This window comes from Sus scrofa, chromosome 6 (assembly GCF_054392235.1).
Source record: "Sus scrofa isolate SSC_HxYL_T2T_F1_AM1 chromosome 6, Sscrofa_HxYL_maternal_Yorkshire_Landrace_v2.0, whole genome shotgun sequence".
NCBI lineage: Eukaryota > Metazoa > Chordata > Mammalia > Artiodactyla > Suidae > Sus > Sus scrofa.
This window is the reverse complement of record NC_139388.1, coordinates 22,934,579-22,960,974: the sequence shown is the minus strand read 5'-3', so window position 1 is coordinate 22,960,974 and position 26,396 is coordinate 22,934,579. Positions and strand designations below refer to the sequence as shown.

General features: G+C 37.3%; 1 protein-coding gene across 14 annotated transcripts in view; it reads right to left on the bottom strand.

Annotated features, from left to right (window-relative positions):
* The window catches only part of LOC146402252 (uncharacterized), a 1,625,488-nt gene that overhangs the window by 481,075 nt on the left and 1,118,017 nt on the right, over nucleotides 1-26,396 (bottom strand). The window lies entirely within an intron of this gene.

The following is a 26,396-nucleotide window of genomic DNA, read 5'->3' as shown; positions in this document are numbered from 1 at the left end:
ACATGAATAAATAGAAAATAATTAGGTAGATAGTAGAATTAAAACCTGTCACATTGATAATATATTAAATACAAATAGTCTAAACATGGAAATTAAAAAGCGGAAATTCTTAGAGTGGGTAAGAAAATAAGACCCAACAATATGTTTCAAAGAAAGCTTCTTTACATAAATAAGGACCTATTAACTTAAAAGAATAGGATGCCAAAAAAATACATTATACAAACACAATTTATTAAACAGTGAAGCATTCATGTTATTATCAGACTGCGTATTTCAGGACATAAAGTTTTTACATGAGTAATGAAGGACATTTCATAATATTAAAGGATCAATTCATCAAGATGGTATAACCATCCTAAATGTATATAAACCTACTAACAGAGCTTTAAAATACATGAAGCAATAACTGTCAGCACATAAAGAGGAAATCCATAATAACAGTTAAAAGAGTTCAATACTCTTATACATTGACTAATAGAAGACAAAAAGTAGGTAATGAAATAGAAGAATTGAGCAATACCATTAACTAAGTTTGATGGACATTTATTGAACACTTGACCTAACATCAGCAGAAGATATACAGTCTTCTCATATGCACAAGAAATATTTACTAAGGTACACCAGATGGGTCATAAAACAGGTCTCCATAACTATCAACGGATTGAAATCAGACAGAGAATATCCTCTGAACCCATCAATGTTAAATTAGAAGTCAATAACAGAAAGTTATCTGGAAAATCCCCAAGTAGGCACATACTGTCAATTGACTTTCAATAATGGTTCCAAAATAAGTCAACTGGAAAACGAAATCCTTTTCAATGAATAATGCTAGAATAACTATATTTCGTATGTGAAAGAGATGAGCCTCAATCCCTAAATCACAGGATACTTAAAAGTTAATAAAAATGGATCACATACTTAAAATTTAGGGAGCTAAATGTATAGACCTTCTAGAAGAAGACATAGGAAAGTATCTCTGTGACCATGGACTAGGCAACACTTGAGCAAACAAAAGACTTGAAAAGAATAACCCACCAAAGAACATATAATGTGAAAGGCAAATGAGCACATGGAAACATTCTCAAGATCATTAATCTTCATGCCACTGCAAATTAATACCACAGTGACACACCTCTATATTTTCACTATAATGATATGCTGAAAAAACGCAAAACACCAAAGCTTGGCAAGGAGCTGAAGTTATGAAAACTGTCAAAAATTTCCATAGGAACATAAAATCATAAAGCTGAACTAGAAACCATTTTACCCTTTTTTTTCCCCCCCACACCAGTAGCATGTGGAAGTTCCCAGGCCAGGGATCAAACCCACACCATAGCAGCAACCCCAGCCACTTAACCCAGCAGATTAAGTGACAACATCGGGTCCTTTACCTGCTGATCCACAAGGAAACTCCTTACACTTTTAAACATAATTTACTATATGATCCAAAAATTTTAGTCCAAGTGAAGTAGATATATGTTCATAAAAATATTTATACATTAATGTTCACATCAGTTTATTCAGCATAGTAAAAAGTGGAACAAATCCAAATGCCTCCCAAACAGGAAAATAGATTTTAAAATGATGGTACATTCATACCAAGGATATACAGAGTCAATGAATAGGGGCATATTACCGATAAACACAACACATGGATAAAGATTAGAATCACTACAGGGAATGAAAAAAGCCAGACACAAAAGAGTATATTCTGTATGATTCAATGTATATGAAGCTCTAGAAGAGGCAAAGCCAATCAAAAACTGATTGAGTCTTAGTAGAAGGATGAAGTTAGTAGCAGAAAGGGACTTTTGGAAATAGGAGAAACGTCCCACATTTTTTAGGCGTTTATATTTGTCAAAAATAACCAGAGTGAGTATGTACATTATGTCTTCAATAAAATATTAAATCAATATCCTGAAAGTGTTAGAATTTTCTTTTCTAGTATTATATTTCAGTCAGAGACACCCTAGGTTCCAATCCCAGTTCTGACCCTGAGTACAAGTTTAATTCTTGATGCCTTATGTCTTCATCAGTTTCTGAATCAGTCAGGATGGGGGAAGGAAAAAAAAAAAAAAAAAAAAGAAAGAAAAAGAACTGATTATTCAATTTGTGTAACGTCAGGAAATTTTTACAAAGGGGTTATTTACCAAGGTGTAGGCATTGTAATAGGAAAACCACAGGCAACCCACCGCTTAGAAGCAAGTAACAGTAGGTATTCTTACACTCTTCTACCTGAAAGGGTAAGTGGGGTGGAGAGACTCAAACCTTGAGGAAGAATGATTCCTTAAAAAGCCATGATAGGAGCCATCCCTGGCTGCAGCAGCCAGCCCGACAGCACCACATGGAAAGATCCAGGAGGATGAACACCCGTCCCACTCTCTTGCCTCTAATCTTCAGCAGCTCTTCTCATTGGCTGAGCTCAGAAAGAAACCAAGGGAGTTTGTTGACGTCGTCCACTATTTCTCAAACATTAGCATGCATCAGAATTACTTGGCGAGCCTTGTGATATTGTGAATTATAATGAAAAAAACATTTTTGGTCTCCTTTAGGAGATTTCCAGAAAGCTCCTAAAACTCTTGGAATTTCAGAGCTATACAGGTGCTTTTTGTTATGCTAATGAGGTGATTTTTGAAAAGTCCCTCAGGATGGGGGCAGGTTGCCAGAAGAACCAATCAAGTAATTAGAGGATTGACACTTTCAGTCCCACACCTCTGACCTCTGGGGAAGGGTGAGGGTCTGAAGGTTGAATCAGTCATCAACAGCCTATGATTTATTCAATTATGCCTTTGAAGTGAAATCTTCTTAAAAACCCAAAAGGATAGGATTCTGAAAGCTTCCAGGTTGATGAACATGTGGAGATTGGAAGAGAGTGGTGCCTTCAGCGGAGACATGGAAGTGTGAACTCGAGTTTGGCACTTGCCATCTGCCTCTATATGGATTAAATCATGAGGCAGTGCAGATGCCAACCCACAACACCCCCTGAACAGAGCTCAGGGTGGAGACCAGGAGTGAGACACTCTGTGCTCTGGAAAAACTGGAAGAGCACGTCTTCAGATAGGATATTTTATGAGCCCACTTCTTGCATCTCCTCATATCTAGTAAAACACTAAAACCCTTCATGGTGGTGTCTGCTCCTTGTGACTAGCAGTGACCTTCACAAGACCAGCAGGAAACTATGTAAAATGAATGCATGGCTTCATGCACCTCCCCCTTCACCTTTATCACTTATATCTTGATATTTCCCCTTTTCTCTTTGGGGCAGTATTTCAGAACTACTGAAATAGCTGCTAATGATAGCTTTGAAATATTGCCTGCTGGGCTGCAGTTAAGTGGACAGAACAAAAGATGTCTTGGTCATCAGTTAATGTAGTCACTCCCAAGGGTGGGCTGATGAGCCCTGAGGGAATGCAGGAAAGAAACACAGAATACTGGCCCATAGCTATGGTGCATATCAAAGGAGTGATTTCAGTAAGCCCAGACCTTTACATCTTCCCACAGAAGCTGGTTTGCTGTGAAGCTTTTTTTGAAAATCTGATTATCTATAAATCTTTTGTTCCTAATACTTTCTCTTTGTTGCAAAAACTCCTATATCCTAGCAGTTCACCTCCTTGGAGCAGTTATTCAGGGCTACCTGAGATGCTGTCTCCAGGGCTTAGGTCCCAATTTTGCCCCAAATAAAACCTAACTCTCGACTTAGAGATTGTGGGTTTTTTTAAGTCAACAGAAGCTATGTGCTTTCTCCCCATAACTTGCCCTATGCATCTCTTTCATCTGCCTGATCCTGAGTTATTTCCTTGTACAGTAAACCACCGACCAAGTAAGTAAAATGTTTCTGAGTTCTGTGAGCTGCTTCAGCAAATCAATCCAATCCAAGGAGAAGGTTTTCAGATCCTCTCATTTTATAGTCTGTCAGTCAGAAGTACAGGTAACACCTGGACTTGAGACTGACATTTGAAACTCAAGGCTTCTCCGATCTACAGTGGGTTGGTCAGAAGCACAAAGGACCACCTGGGAACCTGGGCTTGCAAATGGTGTCCAAAGTGGGGGGTGATGAGGTGATCTTATAGGACTGACCCCTTATCTGTGGGATCTAATGCTGTCTCCAGTAGATAGTGGAACTGAGTTAAATTGTAGGACACACAGCTGGTGCATGAGCATTGCTTTGTAGTAGAGGGGAGTCCTGCCACTCCAGGGGAATTGGGTCCAGGAACTCAAAATAGCTTCAATCTAGATACTGCTACTCCTCAGGTCAGATTTTTTTGTCTTTGTAGATATGAGTGGAGGCCAGTAATTTGAAAATCTATGAAGATCCTGGTAAAGCTGCTGCTGTTTGTCTGGAACACAATTTAAGAATAAATGATGTAGTTCATATAAGCCAGGCTTCCGGGGCAGAAAATATGGTCAAGAAAGTGGCTGGTAGATCTGGAGTTGGGACAAATAGGTTTCTAGCAAAATTCCCTATACAGTTGACCCTTGAACAACAGAGGTTTCAACTGTGTAGGTCCACTTACACAAGGATTTTTTTCAATAAATAGGTACTACAGTATTACATGATTCTGGGTTGGCTGAATCCCTGGATATAGAACCAGGAATATGGAGGGACTACTGTATAGTACAAGGGGCTTTCTGACTTAGCTTTCTGACTTAAGAGTCTATGCCCCTAACTCCCTGGTTACTCAAGGGTCAATCATATATGAAACACACAGAAATACATGTGAAATTAAAATTCTTAGGTGGAAACTAAAATGAAGCCTAAAAAAGAATAACTCCGCATGACTCACTGACCCAGACCCAGACCTGCGGTCTCCACTTTATCGGACCTCCACAGGTTGAACAACTATGCCCATGAAGTGCTTGACTTCCCAAGAACAAAGACAACCCCAAGGAGAAAGTTAAACTGTTATACCATGACCTCAACCGCCATCCTGGACCTATAGAACTCAGCACAGGATGCTCTGCTTATAAAACCTGATTCTTTCTCAATGGCAAGGGCTCTAAGCTCCTCTTGCTCAGGGTTCCCAGCCACTTTTCTGGTTACTAAATCTTGCTTGAGATCTCACTGCTCCAGTCAACTGTCTGTCTTTCCTCGGCACTCTAACAAAAATATGTAATGATCAATTAAAAACTACTTTTGCCCCCACTGGCAAATTTCTTAACAAGGCCCCTATCTGCTCTACTTTAATAGGAATAAGCTCTTTCAACTATGAACAAAGTAGAATCTGCATGTATGTCATTGGATAGAAGGATTGGCCTCTTAATATCTAAGAGTTTTTTTTAAGGTAGGTTATGACCATCCTGAGAGATAAGTGTTCTCCAAAAAATCTTGATGATTTAAGATAAGAAATAAAATCATATAAAAGCATTTCATAAGTCACAATTATAGTTTTCAAATACCCCATGTGTTTTAAGAAATTGACATATATGAATTTCCTTAATCTCAGGGTAGATATATTGACATTAATTACTTTTTTTCATTTTACAATTTGCTAAATTAAAGAAATGGAAAAAATGGCTTCCATAGAAGAGTATAGAGCACTATATTATGAAAATTTATCTTGTTCAATGTCCCCTGTGAAATTAGTTTGCAAAATGTATTTTTGGTTTTGTTACCTAAAGCTAGACTAAATTACTTCCACATTTCCCTTAAATGCTTGAGTACTGCATTTAAAATGTTTTGAAGTTGTTTTCCACAAATAGCTCCACTTATAATTTGTTGATTTGTATTAGGAAATTGTTAATCTTTTTTCCCTATTTTGATGGGGAGTAGTTAATAATAAAATATATTTTATTTGCTCCTTAATTAATAGGTTCCAAGCATCATATAAAATCATCCCTCATTTTTCTTTCTAAAACTTCTTTTTCCTCCCTTCCTTCCTTCCATATGTATTTATCTTTCTTATCATATCCTTTCCTCCAGTAAGCATCTTGTAGTCAGAAAATTGAGTAGAGATAAATACCTTAGTGCATTAATTGTCAGGCACTACAAAGTTTGGTGATATATCTATAAAAAGGGAAATAGTAAAATTGTATATATATATTGTCTCACTTCACCCTATCAACAATCCTATGAAATAGGTATTACAATTATTTTCTATGTTGTAGGTGATAAAATTAAGATTTGGATAATCCAATGCTACTTGGCCAAAATCACATAGCTAAGAAAGAGAGAGGACAGGATTTGAACACAGTTCTAATATTGTCCTAACACTGCTAGTAGGACAAAGTGATTCACAGGCTTGTCATAAAATCATTCATGGAATTGTTAGTATTAAGTCAACATTTCTTTTTCATCAAGTCCAAGGAAATTCAGTTATAACATAAGCATTTACCATAGTTACATTTTCATCATACCCAACACAAGCTAATATTCTGTATAAAATTACTACAATGAATTAACTTTATGTCTGTGGAAAATGGGATTGCGTGTAATTACTGATTTCCATTCACAATAAAATAAGCAAATTATCTTCACCAACATAAATGCACCATAAATTGTTTTGAGGCATAATGAAGAAATGAATTTCTGAAAGAAATATGGACCGAATCTGCCAAATTATTGTAAATGATCGCCCCTTTAAAATTAAGGCATATAATTGCAATTGGAAAATGTTATCCTCTTAATAGTTACATTACTATTTCAGTAGACCAATAATCCTCTTTCCTGATGTTCCATTTCTGGAATATTGACACATTTCACACATTTTTTGCATCAAAACACTGTCAAATTTATATACGGAATGATTTACTGGTTTTAAGATCAGATTTGTTGTAACGAATTGCCATCCATGAGTGTTGACATAATGACATTTTAATTGAGAGATGGTGCTTTGGCAAATAAAAAAGAAAGCTATTTTTCTTTGGATATTTCTGAGTTTGTTGATGATTTTCAGCTGAGTGTACTTTCGATTCAAAAGACTGTTCTAACATATGGCTACTTGCATTTAATCTTAATGAGTGAAAATAACCTTTACTATGTGACATTTTAAATCAAATAGAATAATCAGCCAAATTTTAGCATAGTATTTTATAACAATTATCTGTTACATTTTGCATAAGAATGCAACATCTGCATCACAAAATGTCACAGATAATAAAGGTGATGCTCATTTTATTGTAAAACTCATGTATCTAACAGTGAGAACAACGTATGTTATAGCGCCAATTGTAGTTAATTAGTAGTATTCAATTAAAATGTTTTCAAATCAAACTTTCATTGACCTCAGAGTAGCTATCACTGATTTAAAAGATCTTCCACTCCATGAATTAAACAATAAGTAACCCATTTTCCACATCTGTGCACATGTGACTGAGACATGCACGCTAAACTCATCACTTCGCTATTGTTTTTCTAGGATTCATTGCTTTGGCTGTATCATTTCCCTTAACAAAAAAAAAGCAAGTAGCTCTACTTCCATCTCTCTTCTATCTATCTAGCAGGCACTATGTAAAGCACATGGGTAACAACCATTTAAGATGATTCTTCTAGGGGCAGTATTGTTTAAAAGTATACATAACAAAATATTTTGAAATTTTTCTTAAGTTTAAATTCATGTCAATATAATGCATATAAACTTATAAAGTATAACCATCCCAACAGAAGTCAAAACATTGTTTCAAGTGATTGTCCTTAAGTCGAATAATATGAAAATAGTGCAAAAGCATGACTCTCTCAAAATAGTAACTATGCATACCATTGGGAAAGTGTTTTTGTTGTTGTTGTTGTTGCTGCTGCTATTTCTTGGGCCGCTCCCGCGGCATATGGAGGTTCCCAGGCTAGGGGTTGAATAGGAGCTGTAGCCACCGGCCTACGCCAGAGCCACAGCAACGCGGGATCCGAGCCGCGTCTGCAACCTACACCACAGCTCACGGCAACACCGGATCGTTAACCCACTGAGCAAGGGCAGGGACCGAACCCACAACCTCATGGTTCCTAGTCGGATTCGTTAACCATTGCGCCACGATGGGAACTCCGGGAAAGTGTTTTTTAATTGAAGAATAATCTCATGACAAGAATATTAAATATCCTTATAGAAAATAATTTCATTTCATAAAGGCAAAAGAGATACTGGAGAAATTTACATATTTGCCTATTTCTTCTTTTAAAATTTGGATTATCTGGATACTAATACCAAGACTTCTCTTCTGCATTATTATAGCAATTACTAAGCATTGCCATTTTTTTTTTAATGGCCTCACCCAAAGCATATGGAAACTCCTGGGCCAGGGGTTGAATCTAAGCCACAGCTGTGACCAATGCTGCAGCTGCAGCAACCTGGATCCTTTATCCCACTGAACTAGGCCAGAATCGAAATCCCACTTCTGCAGCAACCTGAGCCACTGCAGTCAGATTCTTAACCCACGGTGCCACGGTGGGAGTTCCTCCATTTCATTTTTTATGGTAACCTCTTTCTTTAGAAGAGGGGAGCTAGATTTCCTAATAAACTAAATTTTATTTTCCAGATTTCTATTTTACATAAAATTCTCCCTCTTTACTCCCACTATATAGACATTTTCAAGCTTAGGAAAACTTGCCTAATGAAAAGTTTCTTTTTAGCCTCTTATTTATTATCTTCAGACTCAACTACAGTGAGGTCTAGAGGTAAGACAAAATCATGGGGAATAACATGTAGCAATAAGAGAACTTAATGAAACAAACTATTTGAGCTTAAATTTACTTATCTGTGTAACTAGGTCAGGAATAAACCTATCTCAGTGGAAAATCCAGAGGTTTAACTAATGGAAGGTATGTGAAATAACTAGTATGCCATTGGTTACTTCTCCAAGAAACTCCCTGGGGCCAGGACTCTTAAGTCAAGATAGTGTTAGGGAAGCAAAAGATAGATAATCAATTGCAGAGCTAAGTGTCAAGTTCTAGCTCTACTGTGGCCTAAACTAGATTTCATTCATAACATTATTTTTTTAAGGAATGTGCATTATAAATGGCTCAGTGTCATGTTGTTTGGCATTGCCTATTTGATCAAAGTCCATATTGCAAACACTTAGTCGAAAACAGAAAAGACAAAAAATTGTGTGCTGACTGTAACAACAAATTCTGTGGCTTGGTAAAAATAGTTTATTTCATTAATATCAAGTAAGTAACTATGTCTGTAAGGTACTGTGCTGGACACCAGGGATAAAACTGAAATATAAACCAGATGTCCTTCTGGAATATTTACCAATTTTCCTCCTCTCCTCTTGGAAAGAAACTTCAAACAAGCAAGTGACACAGATATAACATGTCTTATTTCAACCAGCGAAATAATACATTACAACTCTGTGAGCCAGATTGAGGCTGGCTTCTAAACAAGTATAAATATGGATACCATACCTTACAGCTTACAGCTTATCAAGAACCATGCCCTACAGTATGGAGGTTCCCTAAAAAACATATGGTAGTCACAGGAACTACTATATGACCCAGCAATCCCGATCGTGGGCATTTATCTGGAGAAAACCATAATTCAAAAAGATACATGCAACCCAATGTTCATTGCAGCACTATGTACAATATCCAAGACATGGAAGCAACCTAAATGCCCATCAACAAAGAATTGGATAAAGAAGAAGTGGTACATATATACAATGGAATATTATTCAGTCATAAAAAAGAATGAAATAATGCCATTTGCAGCAACTTGCATGGACTTAGAAATTATCATACTAAGAGAACTAAGTCAGAGAAAGACAAGTATCATATGAGGTCACTGATATATAGGGTAAAATTAAAATGACATAAAATAACCTACAAAACAGAAACAGCCTCAAAGACTTTAGAAACAAACTTATGGTTACCAATGAAGAATCATGGGAGGAAGGGATAAATTAGAGGGTTGGGAATGACTTATACCTACTACTATATATAAAATAGATACGTATAACTGATTTACTTTGTTGTATGCCTGAAATTAGCACAACTCTGTAAATCAATTATACTCCAATAAAATAGAAAAAATTCTATAAATGCTTCATAATTTCATGATGGGACCTCTCTTCAGGAGGCATCTCTGGCTATGTCTTGATCAAAGTCTTGGATACAACTGTGGGAGCCACATGCATGTTGATTTTTAAATCAACAGCAGGGCCAAGATCCAAAATAATTTCAATAAGCCATAATGAAGACTGATGAATGTCATGTCTTGCTTTTATGTTTAATATCCTTCCTCCTCACTGTACATGAGTGATGGAAAACATCCTTTATAACACTGTTTTGTATGAAGTCTGGAACTTTCACGTAAGTCACACTTGCTTTGGAGGGACTTCAGGTCAATTACAGCATTCAGAGAACACATGCACCTGTCATCTTCCTAGCTATGATGCTCCATTCCAGTTCCATGGTATGAAAGAAAGCGGTGGACCTGATTCCAAATCCTGGCTCCACAAGACCACCTTGTGACCTTTACTTAAGCTCTCTAGTTTTCCAACTAGAAAAGTAGGAATTAGAATGACTAATCCTGATAGCTTTTGTCAGCACTGGAGAAGACGATGACCTAGTTCTGTAAGTATACATTTATACATATAACCATTTATGGGGCATATTCTATGGTCTAAATACAACTTGATCATCTTACGTTCTGTATAAATAGAAACAAAATCCACAAGAAAGTGAGTACAAGTTCCTGAAGTCCTACAACTAGTAACGCCAGAATTAGAACATAAATATGGCATCCAAAGCTACACTCCATTTAGAAATAAATAAAAATCCATTTCATTCTGAAGAAAGTAAATATGGGAGAACTGTCTTTTTTTCAGTGCCTCTGTGAAGTGACAGTTTTCCTAAATACTTGTCTTTCTCTTCATGCTTCCTCATAAGAGCTAATAATTCTACTTTCTGAAGCAATAATCTTGGCCCACTCTAAAGATTTTTGTTTATTTTAACAAATAGAGCTGTCCAATAATTCTATGGCATCTTATAATGGGAAAACTTCGCTATCACTGGCAATTTTTGAAGGAACAGACTTTTATAACTTATTTCACAAAGGAAAAGAGAAAGGCTATTTCCTTTGAAAACATACCAGTGACTTTGATGGGTGACACTGAGGAGTTGCAAAGAAATCTTTCTGTCATATGTTTTCTTTGCAAATAGAAATTGTAGTGTTGTGTTTTCCCCACAGCCCTACATCAGGAATCACTGAAAACAGAGTAGCTGAATGGAGGGAAGACACTGTATCACACACACATGCATGCACATACACACAAACACTATTAAATGAATTCTGAGAAATGATAAATGCTTCTTGTTAGAAACTAACATGGAGAGGCCTCATTTGGCACTAGCCAGGGGTTATGGTAGAAAGAAAAGGAAGCAGGAATTCAAGCCATTTCCGAGTGGAGAAGTGGGCAAAGAAACAAGTATTTTATTTTTATTTATTTATTTTTTCTTTTTAGGGCTGCTCCCAGAGTACATGGAAGTTCCTACGCTAGCAGTTGAACTGGAGCTGCAGCTGCTGACCTATGCCACGGCCATGGCAACACTGGATATGAGCGGCATCTGTGACCTATGCTGCTGCTTCTGTGACCTATGCTGCTGCTTGTGGCAATGCCAGAGCCTCAAAACACAGAGTGAGGCCAGGGATGGAACCCGCATCCCAACGGACACTATGTCAGGTCCTTAACCCCCTAAGCCATCAATGGGAACTCCAAAAGAAACAAGTATTTTAAACCACACTATGTGCTGGAGATTGTGCTAAGCATTTTATCCACATTTTCCAGTTTAATTCTTCACCTCTAGAGATAGGTGTTACATCTTCTAACCAAAAAGAAACATTTTTTAGGAAATTTAAGTAATATGATTAAGTCTGAGCTAAGGAAGAAGAGAGGCGAGATTCATACTGAGTGTATCTAACTTCAAAGCCCATGCTTCTTCTCTATCATCAAGCTTTATCCATTCCAACACCTAGTTTTGACATCTTCCCACCAGAGACCTTCAATCTATCATTTGGTGGTATCCTGCTTCTCCACTGCTGCATTTCGATTCTGCTCTCTAACCTCCAATTTGGAAGGTTTTTTTGGTGGGGTGGGGGGATTTGGAAACAAGCTTGAACTTCTTTGTGCCTATTTTTTCTGTATCCTTCTTATTCATTTGTGTGAATTCGGAAAGCAACCAAAACTTAGTTTACATTCCTATTGTAATTTTTGCAAATTATTTATGTCTAATTAGCCATAACTAAATTATCGGGGACGAACAATCCTTTGCCATTGCTTTGTAAAAGCAGGACCATTCTGTCGACTCTCTGGGGATTCTGATGACTGGCAAATTCTTTTATAATGGGAAAAAATAGGCATTCACCACGATCAACATGAATAATATGCTGTTTGCCCCCAAGCAAGAGAAAAAGCCGCTGGCGTGATACGTTGAGACAAATAGTCAGGGGGATACGCAGAAACGAGAAATAACACACACATGCCCAGAATAGAAGAGGCTCAATATTGCATCCAAATCTGGAAATACAAAATGACAATCACTTAATCTTCCCCCCATTTTAAGATGCTAAAATCTTTCTTAGACTTTCGTCATTGTAAAACACAAACTGTAAACTTACAGTTTGATGATTCTGCCAATACAAAGGAAAAAGTGTGTACCCGTCCTCTTCCCTCAACTAGAATATTGTATAAATTTAATGGAAACCTGTCCTCCCTACATATATCAACAATGTTCAAAGGTGTCCATAAAATTCTCTTACTTAGATAGTCATAATAATTAGAAAAATCTAAATTTGGTCATGAATGGGTGTTCTCAGCTGTTCACCATCTGCCAGGACACTTACCCTTTTCTCTTTGTGAGGATGGACATATCAAGGTTTGAATGAATAACAGAAAGGGCCATCCAGCCTCCCCCACATGCTAGAGGTGAAAGTCAGAGACTGTTAGCAAAAGCCGCACACTTGAGCCAATTAATGTTAGCAAGAGGGATATATGTGGACAAATCATTGGTGCTAAACAATTATAAAAGTCTAAGAAGGATTTTCATACCCAGCTCTTTTGTTAATTAAACCATTGTGATTTTTTCACAATAGATGCTTCAGGCAAGGGGGGATCTACAATGTTTCTCTCTCTGGCCACCCCATTTGCCAATGTGCAGGAGAAAAATTACTTCCAACTGGTTCAAAGGGAAATCCTTATGTGTTGGAATGATTGCCTAAGCCAGACAATGAAGAAGGAATAAGTCCTGGGAAAGAAGGGCAGAGGAATGAGGGGTGGGGAGAAGGAGAGTGTGAGAACTGATATGGTGTCTATGAATGCACTGAGAGGTGGCCCCAGTGAATAAGGAAAGAGATTTTGTTGTACCATCCTCAAAGGATTTCAGAATTAAACAGGGTGCTAGCCAAAAATTGCTAAAATTCATGACATTTTCCAGAGTGCTGGTTTCATACATTTCTATGCAGTAGATCCTCTTATAAATCCCATTTCACAGATAATGGAAATGGTAATCAGAGTGGTTAAGGGAGCTGTTCCATGTCATATTTCTAGTAAGATATGGCAGGATTCACAGCCAGGTCCAGCCAAATAGAGACATTCAGATACAGGTGCACCTCTGTATCACTACACAGGTACAGAGAATTTCACAAGTCTGCTTCAGTAAGAGAGAGATAGGGGGAAGAGTGAGAGAGGAGAGAAAGAGAGAAGAGAGGAAGAGTGACGAGGGTGGGCGGGAGAGAGGGGCAGACAGAGAAATAAAGAAATAGGTATAGGTGCCTGGCTTTGGAACAATCTGTATATGATATAAAAAAATATAATGGAAAGGGCCGGCTGATACAGAAAGGTCTGAATGTCCCCTGAGGATATAAATTGCTCTGCTTAAAGTTATCATCTATACAGCGAAGGCCAAACATCTTTGAGTATTGGAACAAGATAGGAAAAATTTGCTCTGGTTTCCTTTATTCCACAGGTAAAAGAAAATGCCTTTATGTACTTAAGCAGAGGGCAAAGTTTTAGTGTCTAGCATCCAAAACACATCTTCTTTTAAGAATGGCAAAAAAATACTGTTAGGTAGCTTTGGCCATTTTCCAGATGAGAAAAACTCAGAATGCTTAAGTACCTCTCCAAGGTTACAGAACTAGTAAGGAAGGAGCAAGAATCTAAACATAGATATGCCTGATGGCAGAGGCCAGGCTCTGTTTTCTGTGTCCTTTTGCATGCGACTAGACAAAGTAACAGAAGTTACAGGTGCAAACTGTAGCTATTACTAAAAGCAAATGTTACAGAATATTAAAAAAAAAAAATCTCTCTCCCCTCCTGTGAAAATTATTCTTTGCCGGCATAAGCATTCTAACACTCACGTAATTCACAGAGGGAAAAGCCAGCATTTAGCACAATTTCTGTCAGAGCTCGCTGGTCTACAGCCTTCCCTTCGAGGCTGACCAGAACAAAAGCTGAGGAGAAAAAAATGGTTTAATCCACCAATTTTACCATTTGAATCAATGAACTTGAGAAAAAAGAAGCTCAACAACATTAAAAGATACTCTGCCCTTTTGAGAGGGAGTAATATTAAGAGCTTTGAGAGAGGAATTTCTTTTTCCGTTGTCCCTAAATATGTGATATTGGGTGACTTGTGGACAAGAAATAAGATGTTTTTGTGAAGCAAATATTAAAGTCTCCTGAAGAAATACTACTGACCTTTGCAATATTTGCCTAAGGTTTATAAAGTGCTTTCATCTTCTGGGATTAAAGACACTAGAGTATTTGGTAGGTTTATCTCCATTATTAATGAATGACTATTATCTAATCCCTCATCAAAATAAGGACAGTGCCCAGGGTTCTCTCCTGACTCTTGTTTCCTTAACGACATATTTTAGAGCAGAAAATAGGGAACCCTTTTTTTTTTTTCTACTTAAAAAAACATATCTAAAAGAGAGGTAGTTTGTGAGTGACAGATTGTAGGATAAAACACCATAATCAGTAAAAATGTATTATTTAGGGAAAATAAATTCTTTCAGTTTCTGGTAACTGCTCTAATCATCTGAATAAAATAACCGTATGCAAATGCTTATTCTAGAGTTTGACAAGGCTGTCGCTTTCCCTTATCGGACACAGTGCTTTATCACAATGCAGTGGAAAAAAAAAAAAGGAGGAAATGAGGTGGAAAATATTATTATAGGATTTTTAGGGTACTTTGATAGAACCTAGAGACAGCTGTTAAAACTACTGTGTTTAAGAGCAAATGTGGGTAATGAACCATAAAGTGAAATATGTAAGGCAGGGAAATATTTCTGGTGATACATACGCTCTAACATAATTTTTACTTCTGTATTAGGATGTTCAAAGAGTAGGCTGGGCCTATGGGGAGCCGTTGATCAGGCAGTCAGCACTCTGCCTTGTTTACCCAACAGAGCTTGCCTAGTACTTTGTGAAGAGTCACAGGGCTGTCTTGAATCATGTTACAGCAACTGTGTTATTTATCTCCTCCTTCCTTTCCACTTTCACTCAGTTCCTCCCTCCTCCACTCTCACTCTCTCCCTCTTTGCATTGGCTGTCAGGAAGCACAGAGTGTAAAATATTGAGCAAATGACCCCGCTCTGCCTCTTAATACAAGCATCACGTCTCTATTAACACTATCTTTCTATAGTTGGATCTCTGAATCTCTACATACCATTTATAGTTTATGAAAGTGCTTTTATTATAATCCATTTCAAATACCTTGTGGAGAAACAGATTGTTAATTCTAAACAAACATGAAACACATACCAGAGTTAAATAACTTCAAAGACAATTCAACAAAATACAGCAGGCTGGTGATCTGATTCTTCTTTCTTAACTTATTCTTTCTGGTAACTTTCACATAGAAAGGAGGGTTGTGCTAATAGTGAGAATGTGTTATGTTGTGTTGGAAATCATTGCTAACAATGTTTTTAGGCGAATGCGTGAGTAGCAACATGAGTTATATTGATTATTACTGCACAGTTTGCTCTGTTGAAGCTTTGTTATTATTTTTCTGGCAATGTCGAAGGAAAACAAAATTTTCTTATTACAAAAATATGCCCATCATTTGGCTATGTATTTATCTCTCAAGATAATATTTTGAAATTCATGTGAAATAAGTGTTTTTCACCACAAAGAAAAGACCATTGAGTTGGAAATATCTATTGTGACATATAAAATATTCTCTTTTGGTGTGAGTTTTGCAATAGATGGCTGATTCCAGAGATTTCTTCTCCTTAATTGCTGTTTTTGTTGTGAGAAGTTTTAACTTTTTTGTTTTTGTTTGAAACACTTGTTGGGAGGGCGTAGGGAATAATGATTTTACTAAAACGTTTGCTAAATCTAAAACAGGATATGAGATGGTAGGACAAACCAGAGGTGACAGTGCTCATCTTAAGCAAGCAGGGTTGCTCTTTTCAAGCAGGTTAGATCACCTCTGAAAAATAAAAATGTGTTAGAGGAGTCACTGCAGTGATTCTACCACATGGAGAAATGGTGCTAAGAAATAAAACATCACCTATGTTATCAAAGACTGAGCTTTTTTTTGCCAAACAGCTGGCACATCTTTCTTCCTTCAGAGAATGTGGAAGGCAGGGAATACAGAACACCTCCAGCTTGAACTCAGAATAAAGCTTGACCCAACAATCTTTAAATGCTTTTTGGTCTAAACGCGAAGGATCTGGAAAGAACTGTATTTCAAAACCCGAAGCATGTTATCTGTCTTGCAAGAGTCTGAGGCTTAAATGCTCCTCTGGGGTAGGCTGTCACTTGTTCCTGCAAAACTGTTTGAATTGCCCTTTTAAGGGCACAAATGTGAAGGCAGCCAGTTCCTGTGAGGGGAACTCTTGTTTCTATCACGCTCATCTGTCTTCTGTTGCTACCAAGAGGTAGGGATGTGTGTGTGTGTGTGTGTATTGTCAGTGTAAATATCCTTAAAGAGTCTTTTTTGTTTGCTTTTATTTTATGATAAATATACATGAATTTATCAACTAACCATTTATTAGCCAGCAGACATAAAAAATAACAATGTAAATGACCCATCCTTAGGATGACCGTGTCCTTTATCAGCCAAACCTAGATATGTTTGAGAGTAAAATAGGACATCCTTAACCATTAAAGTGGGGCAGCAGTTATAAACGGGGACTGCCTTGAGTGTTTCATCACTCTAACTTTGATTTGTTCCCTTTAAGCTTTTATTTATGATACAGGCATCATCATTTGCACTAGAAGGTTCAGATGAAGCAAATGCCAAGACTCCAGAGGCAAAATTTTGTCACTTTTTGAGCCGACAGAATCAAAAGAATAGGACTGGACACTGGACTGGTTCAGGATTTAGCAAAGGCCATCATGCCCAAGGCCTTACTAGGCCCTTATCATTTGTCTGTACATGGATCGAGGATTTCTCTGTACTGGTGCTCCAAAATTAAATATGCATATGAATCCCCAAGGAATCTTGTTAAGTGTTAAGGTACAGATTCTGGTTCTTGTAATAGAGGCTGAGATTCTGCATTTTTTAAAAAAAATTTTTTGTCTTTTTCGCCATTTCTTGGGCTGCTCCTGCGGCATATGGAATTTCCCAGGCTAGGGGTTGAATCGGAGCTGTAGCCACCGGCCTACACCACAGCCACAGCAACATGGGATCCGAGCCACATCTGCAACCTACACCACAGCTCATGGCAACGCCGGATCGTTAACCCACTGAGCAAGGGCAGGGACCGAACCCGCAACCTCATGGTTCCTAGTCGGATTCCTTAACCACTGCGCCACGACGGGAACTCCGAGATTCTGCATTTTTGATAAGCTCTCAGGTTGTGTCAACTCTGCCGGTCTGCAGACCCTAGACTAAGTAGCCAATCCCTCAATTATATTAGCTAATCCATTAATTTTGTTAATTTCTAATTTCATCCTTGAGAGTTCATTCCATCAGACTACTTAACAAGATGCTACAAGATTCACCATTTAAAACTCCATGTCATGGATGGACCTAGAGATTACCATACTAAGCAAAATAAGTCAGAAAGGGGAATTCAAATATCATATAATATCATTTATATGTGGAATCTAAAATACAACACAAATGAACTTATCTACAAAACAGACGCAGACTCACAAACAGAGAAAAGACTTATGGTTGCCAAAGAGTGGGGGTGAGGGAAAGAAGGCTTGGGAATTTGGAATTAGCAGAGGCAAACTATCATAACACAGGGTGGATAAACAATAAGGTCCTACTTCATAGCACAGGGAACTATCTTAAACGTCTTATGATAAACCATAATAGAAAAGAATAGATATGTATAAATTATATATATATATATATAACTAAATCACTTTGCTATACAGCAGCAATTAACAAAACATTGTAAATCAACTACACCACACACACACACACACACAAACCCTCCATGTTAGTCATACAATAAATTAATTAACAAAGCATTGGCTATTGATGACAGACAAGAGTTTTGGGAAGGCTTCTGCTACCTGACTTTGGAATTAAAAAGAGCTCAAAGGAATGACATTTTCAATGCCATACCTTGATGATGAGCTGTTTTAAATCTTACTTCTTCCTGAAATAATTTGAGTTTGTTTTTTCTTTGATTCCTTCTTCTCAATCAATAATGTGTTTTTGCTTTGCTCAGAATCCCCCCTTCCTTTTTTTTTTTTTTTTTTTTTTTTTTTTTTTTGAAGAAAGTAACTTTCATCCACCATCTTCAACCTCAGTTCTGAGGTTTCAGGACCAACCATATCCTGATTCACTAGAAAAACTCAACCTTAATTCTGAGGTTTCAGGACCAACCATATCCTGATTCACTGAAAAACTCAACCACGTGGTCCCCTCCTCTTGTGACCAGAATTCAGATGCTTAACATTATGGTCAGTCCCCTCTGATGATTAGTTCCGTTTTACGTAGAAAGAGGTTAAGAACATAGGAAAATTGGAAGGGTGAGAGTTACAAGAGCTAAGATTATTTATTAATGAGGGTGAAAGGGCTGTCAATTAGCTGCCTCCTTAAAGGAGACACTATCTGCAGACAACCCTTGCATCTATTATCTAGATACTTACATCGCAACACAACAATGGGAGGAAAAATTATGTATACATGTATGTGTAACTTGGTCCCCATGCTGTACAGTGGAAAAAATAAATAAATAAAAATAAAAAATAAAAACAAACAAACTTCATATTTGTGACTCTGCCCCATAGCGGTAACATACGCCATGTAGATCTTTCTAGGCCTGCCCCATCTACTCCCGCATGCCCAGAAAGACCTCAGTACCATTTAATACATCCACATGCTTCTCACAAAAGGGAAACACACATATACAAGGTGACATAAGGTGTAGTACATAGAGTCAGTGCCAGGAAATGAATTAACTTATGGATTAATTTATTTAGGAAAAATGTTATTTTTTGGATAAATACCATTTGATAAATGGCATTTATCACCATCATCTCTACCTTAAATTTTGTAATAATTTGATACCACTGCTTACTAACACTTTCAACATTCCCATTACTGCTATAATTCTGGGGAAAAAAATGTACAAGTACAAAAAGTAGCATACATACAATATACAGCACATGACAAGACTACTTGACACCCAAGGCTTTATAAAAAGAAATAACTAAAATACATCACTCCAGGTAATTCAAAATAGTATCCCAATAAAACAAAAGATGAAATAATCAAGTCGAGGGATTTTAAAGAGTTGGCTGATGCACCTCCCTCATTCCAGTTCCAGTTTCCCATCAGAACTGCAACAGGGATACAATGAACTGCTTTGCAAAACAGATACTGACTCACAGACTTTGAAAAACTGATGATTTCCAAAGGACACAGGTTGAGGTGGGGGAGGGATAGGCTGGGAGTTTGGGATAGAAATGTAAAATTAGGTTGTGAAGATCATTGTACAACTATAAATATAATAAAATTGAGTTAAAAAAGAGAATTGCAACAAGGTAGGAGTCTATATTCCCTATCAAATATTCATCTAACTATCATTAGAATGGTTGACTCCCCTAAATGTACTGTGTCTGTACATTTTTAACAATGTACTGTGTATTTCTTGTTTTTTAGCGTAGGTAGCCTTATGAAATCTTATGAGAACTGAAAAGTCTATTTTCCACTCACTGTTTCCCTCCTCACCTGGTCATCCTTGCTCCTCTGTAAGAGCCATGAGTAGGAGCTTACACAATTTTTTTTTTTGTCTTTGTTTAAATATGTTTTTTTAACCTATCTTTGCAAAACCCAACCTAATAAAAATGAAAAAGTGGTCACATCAATCAATTCTTCTCTACTAATCAAATCTGCTACTACAAAACACTCATTTATGAAGCAGGAATAGATTTTTTAAAAAACAGATGAAATGAATAGAAAATAGTCATTCATTATGTAAAATTAAGCAAAAGCTTATTAATCTCATTTCCTTATGAAACTGTTTTTTCCCCCCTGCATTTCTTATTTGAATTAATAAAATAAGTAGAAAAGGAGGTCAAAAAACTGCTAATATTCATTGCCTACCTTCCTAAGTGCTAGGGATGGTGAACTATCCTCCTCTGAATATTTTTATTATGGTAATTGATTATTATGATTAGAGATTAGCAGACATTTTCCAATAATAGCTTCCACTTATTGAAGACCTCCTGTATGCCCACAAGCTAGGGACTCCACATGGATCATTTAAAATACTCTTAGCTGGGTTTTATTATTCCCACTTAATGGATGATGGACCTTAAGCTCAGAGAGGTTAAGCAGCTTCTCCACATCTAACAGCTTGTAAGTGCCAGGCTGTGAGTCAGAGAGCTAGTTTCTCATTTCAATAATAATTTTCATGTTTTATCTATGACATTTATATTTTCTTGGGAAATACATATCCCGAGTGCACTCAGGTCTTTTATGTTGTTTATATATGCGTATACATGGAAAATTTCTGAAGTTAGACAATTCAGAGGGAAAAAAAAATCTTCACCTTCGAGACATGTATTTTTCGTACACCTTAGGCAGAGATGTATTCATGTTTTGCTCAAATTGCTCTTTTCTTTTTCACAATATTCTGTTGAGTATTTGTTCTATAATCACATGTGATGGTATTCTCACCATTCTGAACTAATAATGGTATTTATCACCATCATCTCTACCTTAAATTTTGTAATAATTTGATGCCACTTCTTACTAACACTTTCAACATTCCCATTACTGCTGTAATTCTGGGAAAAAAAATGTACAAATACAAAAAGTAGCATAAATACAATATACAGCACATGACAAGACTGCTTGACACCCAAGGCTGAGATGACCTTTGTCAAGTGTCCACGTCACCTGTAAGGATAAAATCAAGTTGACTTAGTCCCACCTTACAGAGTAATTTGGTTCAACTCTACAAAGTTCATGTGCTGAAAATCCATATAGAGAGCTGATTCCAGATACATGGTCATCATTCTTATTTGCCTACGTGCATGTATTTCTATGTGATATGTATGTGTTTTAGTCCTTCCTTCCCTTCTTGCCTCTCCTCCTATTCCCTCTCTTCTCTATTTCCTAAAACCAGTATCTCAGGGTTAACCTACTTGACCGACTCACCACTGCCTAGATCGGTGGCTTCTAATGAGCAAAATATGGAAGCATTTATCACCAATGAATGTATATTTATTTGTAAATAATACACAAGGACTTCTGCACTAAAATGCTCTGTATATTATAAAATATGCATAGGATAAAACATTTTAAAAGATGATAGATGTATAAATGCTAACATTTTCTTCCCACAAACCAATAAATTACATTTTTGGCCTCACTTTGGCTTAGAAGTTAACATTTATTGGAGTTGCCATTGTGGCTCAGCGAAAACAAATCTGACTAGCATCCATGAGGATGCAGGTTCGATCCCTGGCTTCACTCAGGGGGTTAAGGATCCAGCATTGTCATGAACGGTGGTGTAAGTCACAGATGCAGCTCGGATCCCATGTTGCTATGGCTGTAGCATAGGCTGGCAGCTATAGCTGATTCGACCCCTAGCCGAATGGGTATGGCCCTAAAAAGACAATTTTTTTTTTAAAATTTAATTTCTGAACCTTAGCTTTCAAGGTCCAAAGTGAAATACACAATACCAAGATATTGCCATAGCCCTACCCCCATCCATCTTTCATCATTCCAGATAAACACGTTTTCCTTTCCATGAGCTTCGACATAGGTCGGGGGTAAGGGAACATTCCCTGTGTGACCCTGAGTATCAATAACCCTGAAATAATAAGGTACTTGGCAAAGATCTCTTACAACATTTTCAGCTGTAAAAATGTTTTCTGTGGTTTAATCAAATAGCCAGGATCTAAAAAGCATATGTGTTATTAAAAAAAAAGGGTACTTTTGTTTCCTCTCTTTTGCAAACAACCTAGAGCAATTCTTACAGCCAGTGACAACTATACAATTTAGTAAAAGACTTTAGGAAGGTGAGAAATGACCCTATTGAGCCATCTCTGGAAACGTGGTTCTCTTACACTTTTCTACCCGATGAAAAATGTGATTAACAGAATATTAAAATATTTAAAATAAACATCTTATTTCATATACTTTAAAATAATAATTCATATGCACTAGCTTTCTATAAATGTCATAAAAAGTAGGTAAAAAAATTTAACCATAGATGCTGTGTTTTTATTTTCCACATAAAGGGACATTAGTCTGAAAATAGAACAAACTTTAAGAACAAGGTATTTCAAAAAAAGATCTTCCTTTGTGGTAAGCGCCAACAAAGAACACATTTTACATTAATTGGTTGTCTCAGTCCAGACCATCTGTCTCTCCAAATGTAATGAATCTTGGCATTCTTATTGGTATGTACTCAATAGCTCAAATTGGGTCTGAAATAAACCCAGCTCGAAGTCTTGTTATAGTATCAGCTTGTGAGTTGTGGAACAAATGTTAAGACTTTTCTAATCAGAGACCTTCTCAGTGAAAAATTTAAGTTCAGTTCTGTGCTGGAGTGCGGGCTTCACAGGGATGCCTTCTGCGTTCTCACAGTAGCATCACATATTCTTCCCTCATGCTAAAAACTTGTGTATGTGTGCATGGGTATGTGTGTTTTATACGCCTGCATTTTACATAGGGTGTTAAAATTCACACATGCCTTTATGCTGAGTGTTCCATTGGTTTCTGACAACTTTATGGGAGATGCAGGCAATTACCATTAGCTCTATTTTGTAGATGAGAAAATTGAGGGTTAAATTAAGGCAGTGTATGGTTTCACCTGTGACTATGATATTCTTCCCTTTCATTCTGTTGGCTTTGGTCATCTCCTATAGGCCAAGTATCATCCCACCCTGGATCACTATAATTTATGAAAGAGGAAGGGAGAGAGGAAGTTACCCCATGCTATGTCTCATCGCCAAGAAAATCTTTCCTTCTGTCTTAGACCAGCTTAAGTCCCTTTATGTGCTCTTACAGACTTATTTTTTTAAATAATTGTAATTAAAATGATACATACAAGTACGCACCCCCAATAGAAAAAAAAAATCCAGGAAAACAGAGACTTTGCCTACTGTGCTTGTCAAATTCAGCAGTGATATTCAATTTCTGATATTGATCGAGCACTTAATCACCAGGTTCTGTGCTGGCAGCAAAATCCTATAATCATGAACTGGGAAATATGAAGCTTCCTCTCACTGAATGGCCCTCCCCGTGCTGTGAGCAAAACAGGAAATATAAACGTAACTAACTCCAACCAACACTGCTGCATAGAGTGGAAGTAGTGAAGAGCTTTTGGAATTACTTCGACCTGGGATTGATTGGTATAGCTCATTCACACTCTAGGGAGTAACGTTAGAGCAGGAACTCTGCAGCAGTTCTGTAGCTATTCACATCACCCTGTATTAGAAACCGTCTGGGAGTTCCCACTGCAAATCCAACTAGTAACCATGAGGATGTGGTTTCGATCCCTGGCCTTGCTCAGTGGGTTGGGGATCTGGCGTTGCCATGAGCTGTGGTGTACGTTGTAGATGCAGCTTGGATCTCACATTGCTGTGGCTGTGGTGAAGGCTGGCAGCTGCAGCTCCAGTTTGACCTCTAGCCTGGGAACTTCCATATGCCGCAGGTGGGGCCCTAAAAAGCAAAGAAAGCAAAAAGCAAAAAAAAAAAAAAAAAAAAAGCTCTTTAGATGTTTTAAGAATTTTTCAACTCTTTGAAAATAAGAATACTTGCATTGATTATTGGCTGTTTGGTCATTTGATAGATTATCATTAATTTCTCTACCTTCTGAAAATGCATATGGAGAGAGATAAAGATATAGGTATATAGATAAATACAGATATCTCCAAGACAGCCGATCATGAGGTGGTTGGTAAAAAGTCTACTTTTGGATGGCAATTACTGATATGGATGGAGACCTCCCAAAAGGAGGTGTTGAAGAAACACCAAAAAAAAAAAAAAAAAAAAAAAAAAAAAAAGGCAGGACTGTTTTAACCACAGTAATAAATCACTGCAGTGAAAAAAAATGTGGATGACTTCACCAGTCTCCACAACAACAGGAAAATCTCCACTTAACACTGAGAAGTCTAAAGAAAGGATTGGAGAGGGTACGTTGGGAATTTATTCATGGCTTACACAAACTACTTCCACACTACAGTCATCCAGTTGTTCCACATCCTTTGCTACCAATATCACTGCCACCATCGTGTTTAGAAAAAGCAGAGCTAGTAAAGGGGATGCTGGCCTTTGGGGGAGGGCAGTGATTGTAAAGACAGAGGCTCTCTCTCCATCACACACCAAATGCTGAATTCTGTTCTGTGACTTAATGGGGAACAGAACTGACATGGGCCCATCATCACAGAGTTTATTGTCTCAAGGATTACATGCAATCACTTTCCACATATCTCATTTAATATTTACATCTACCCTATAAAGTAGATATTGTTCTTTTTCCCAGGGTCACGTAACGAGACAGATGCTTAGTGAGAATGAGGAACTTGCCCAAGGTCACATAGCTACTGAACTCATATTTGAATTCAAATGCCATATTTCTGATAAAGATTGGACTCAAACTCAATTAAAATACTGTAGTTTATTAATAAACTACAATAGGAAGCTTCCTTGGGAAGTCTAGGCTACAAATCTGTCTGAAAAATAAAGTATAAGCATCCAGCTAAATCAAGTTATTCTACATCTAGAAAGTCCAAATTAAATCCCAAGGAGCGTTTGTTCATTATTCATTTGTAGAATGAAAATTAGGAGATGGTATTAGAAATCAGCCAGCATCCTTCACTTTCCTTGCAAGTAAAGACTAGCTTTGAAATTATTTAAGAAGGCTGACAGATGCTTCAAGATTATTCAACCTGTTTTAAGTAGAGAAAAACAGACATCACATTCTATTTATTTCTCTTCTCCATGTAAAGCTCATTCTAAATTTGACTACAGGATAACTACCTTTGAACGTAGAGTTATTTATTCCAAAATGCCATGCCGGCACATATGGTTTCTATCAGGTAGCCTTTTCTTCTTCACAAAGAGAACAATGATAAAATAAACTAGATTCATAGTGAAAATTTTCCTGATTTTCATATGTGTGCTGGTGGGTGGCAACTGCTCAGAAGATGTGATATCCTCAGAAAGGTTTCGGCCATTATATGAGCTGTTCACAGGCTTAAAAAGAGAAACACAGGGGAAAAAAATGATAGGACCATTTACTTTTCAGAATAATGGAATCATGACTTTCCCAGGTATTCCAAAGAGACAAATGGCTTTGTGTCTCACTGGATTCATAACTTCTTTTGCAACAATCTATGAGATACTGTGTATCTCTTTAAAGCCTCCAGAATGTTTCCAAGTCTTCAGGAACCAGAAATAGAATATGACAGACTGTATTCTGTGCTGCTCTGTCCTTCTTTAAAGTCACGCCCAGTCATGTTTCAGACAGACCGGCCACTTGGGAAAGTCACACTCAGGCTGGCCTCCATTATCAGCTAATGCAGCCCTACAGAGAAGACAGTTGCAGGACCTACACATTGCATTGCTCATGTAAGCCTCTCACCTCGCTGACTCTTGTGGAAGTGTGCTTACAAATAGGTTATAAAACATGGGTAAACATTTCCCAAAGTCTTTGGTTAGCCCTTTTCAAAGCCAATAGAGACAGGCTTCCAGCATGAGGATTAAAATTCCACTTAAAGCGTAAATCCTCATTGGACTTAAACAATAACCTTTCATTCATAGTGTTGCAAATACTAAAGGAATTTTTGAAACTCTTCCTACAGACAAGGAATACCTATACATTTTCTGCCATATATATACATTTTTTCTCTTTTTTTTCAAATTAGCTATCTCCTTCTTACCATGTGAAATACTGCAAAACCTCTCTCTCTGAGAAGATTCTTTGGGTACAAACAACAGAAATATAATTGGGCTGGCTGAATCTTTTCAAGGAGTTGATTGAAAGGACACTGGGGAAGTCACACAATCAAATGTAAAGCTGAATGCCTGGATTCCTGGGAAG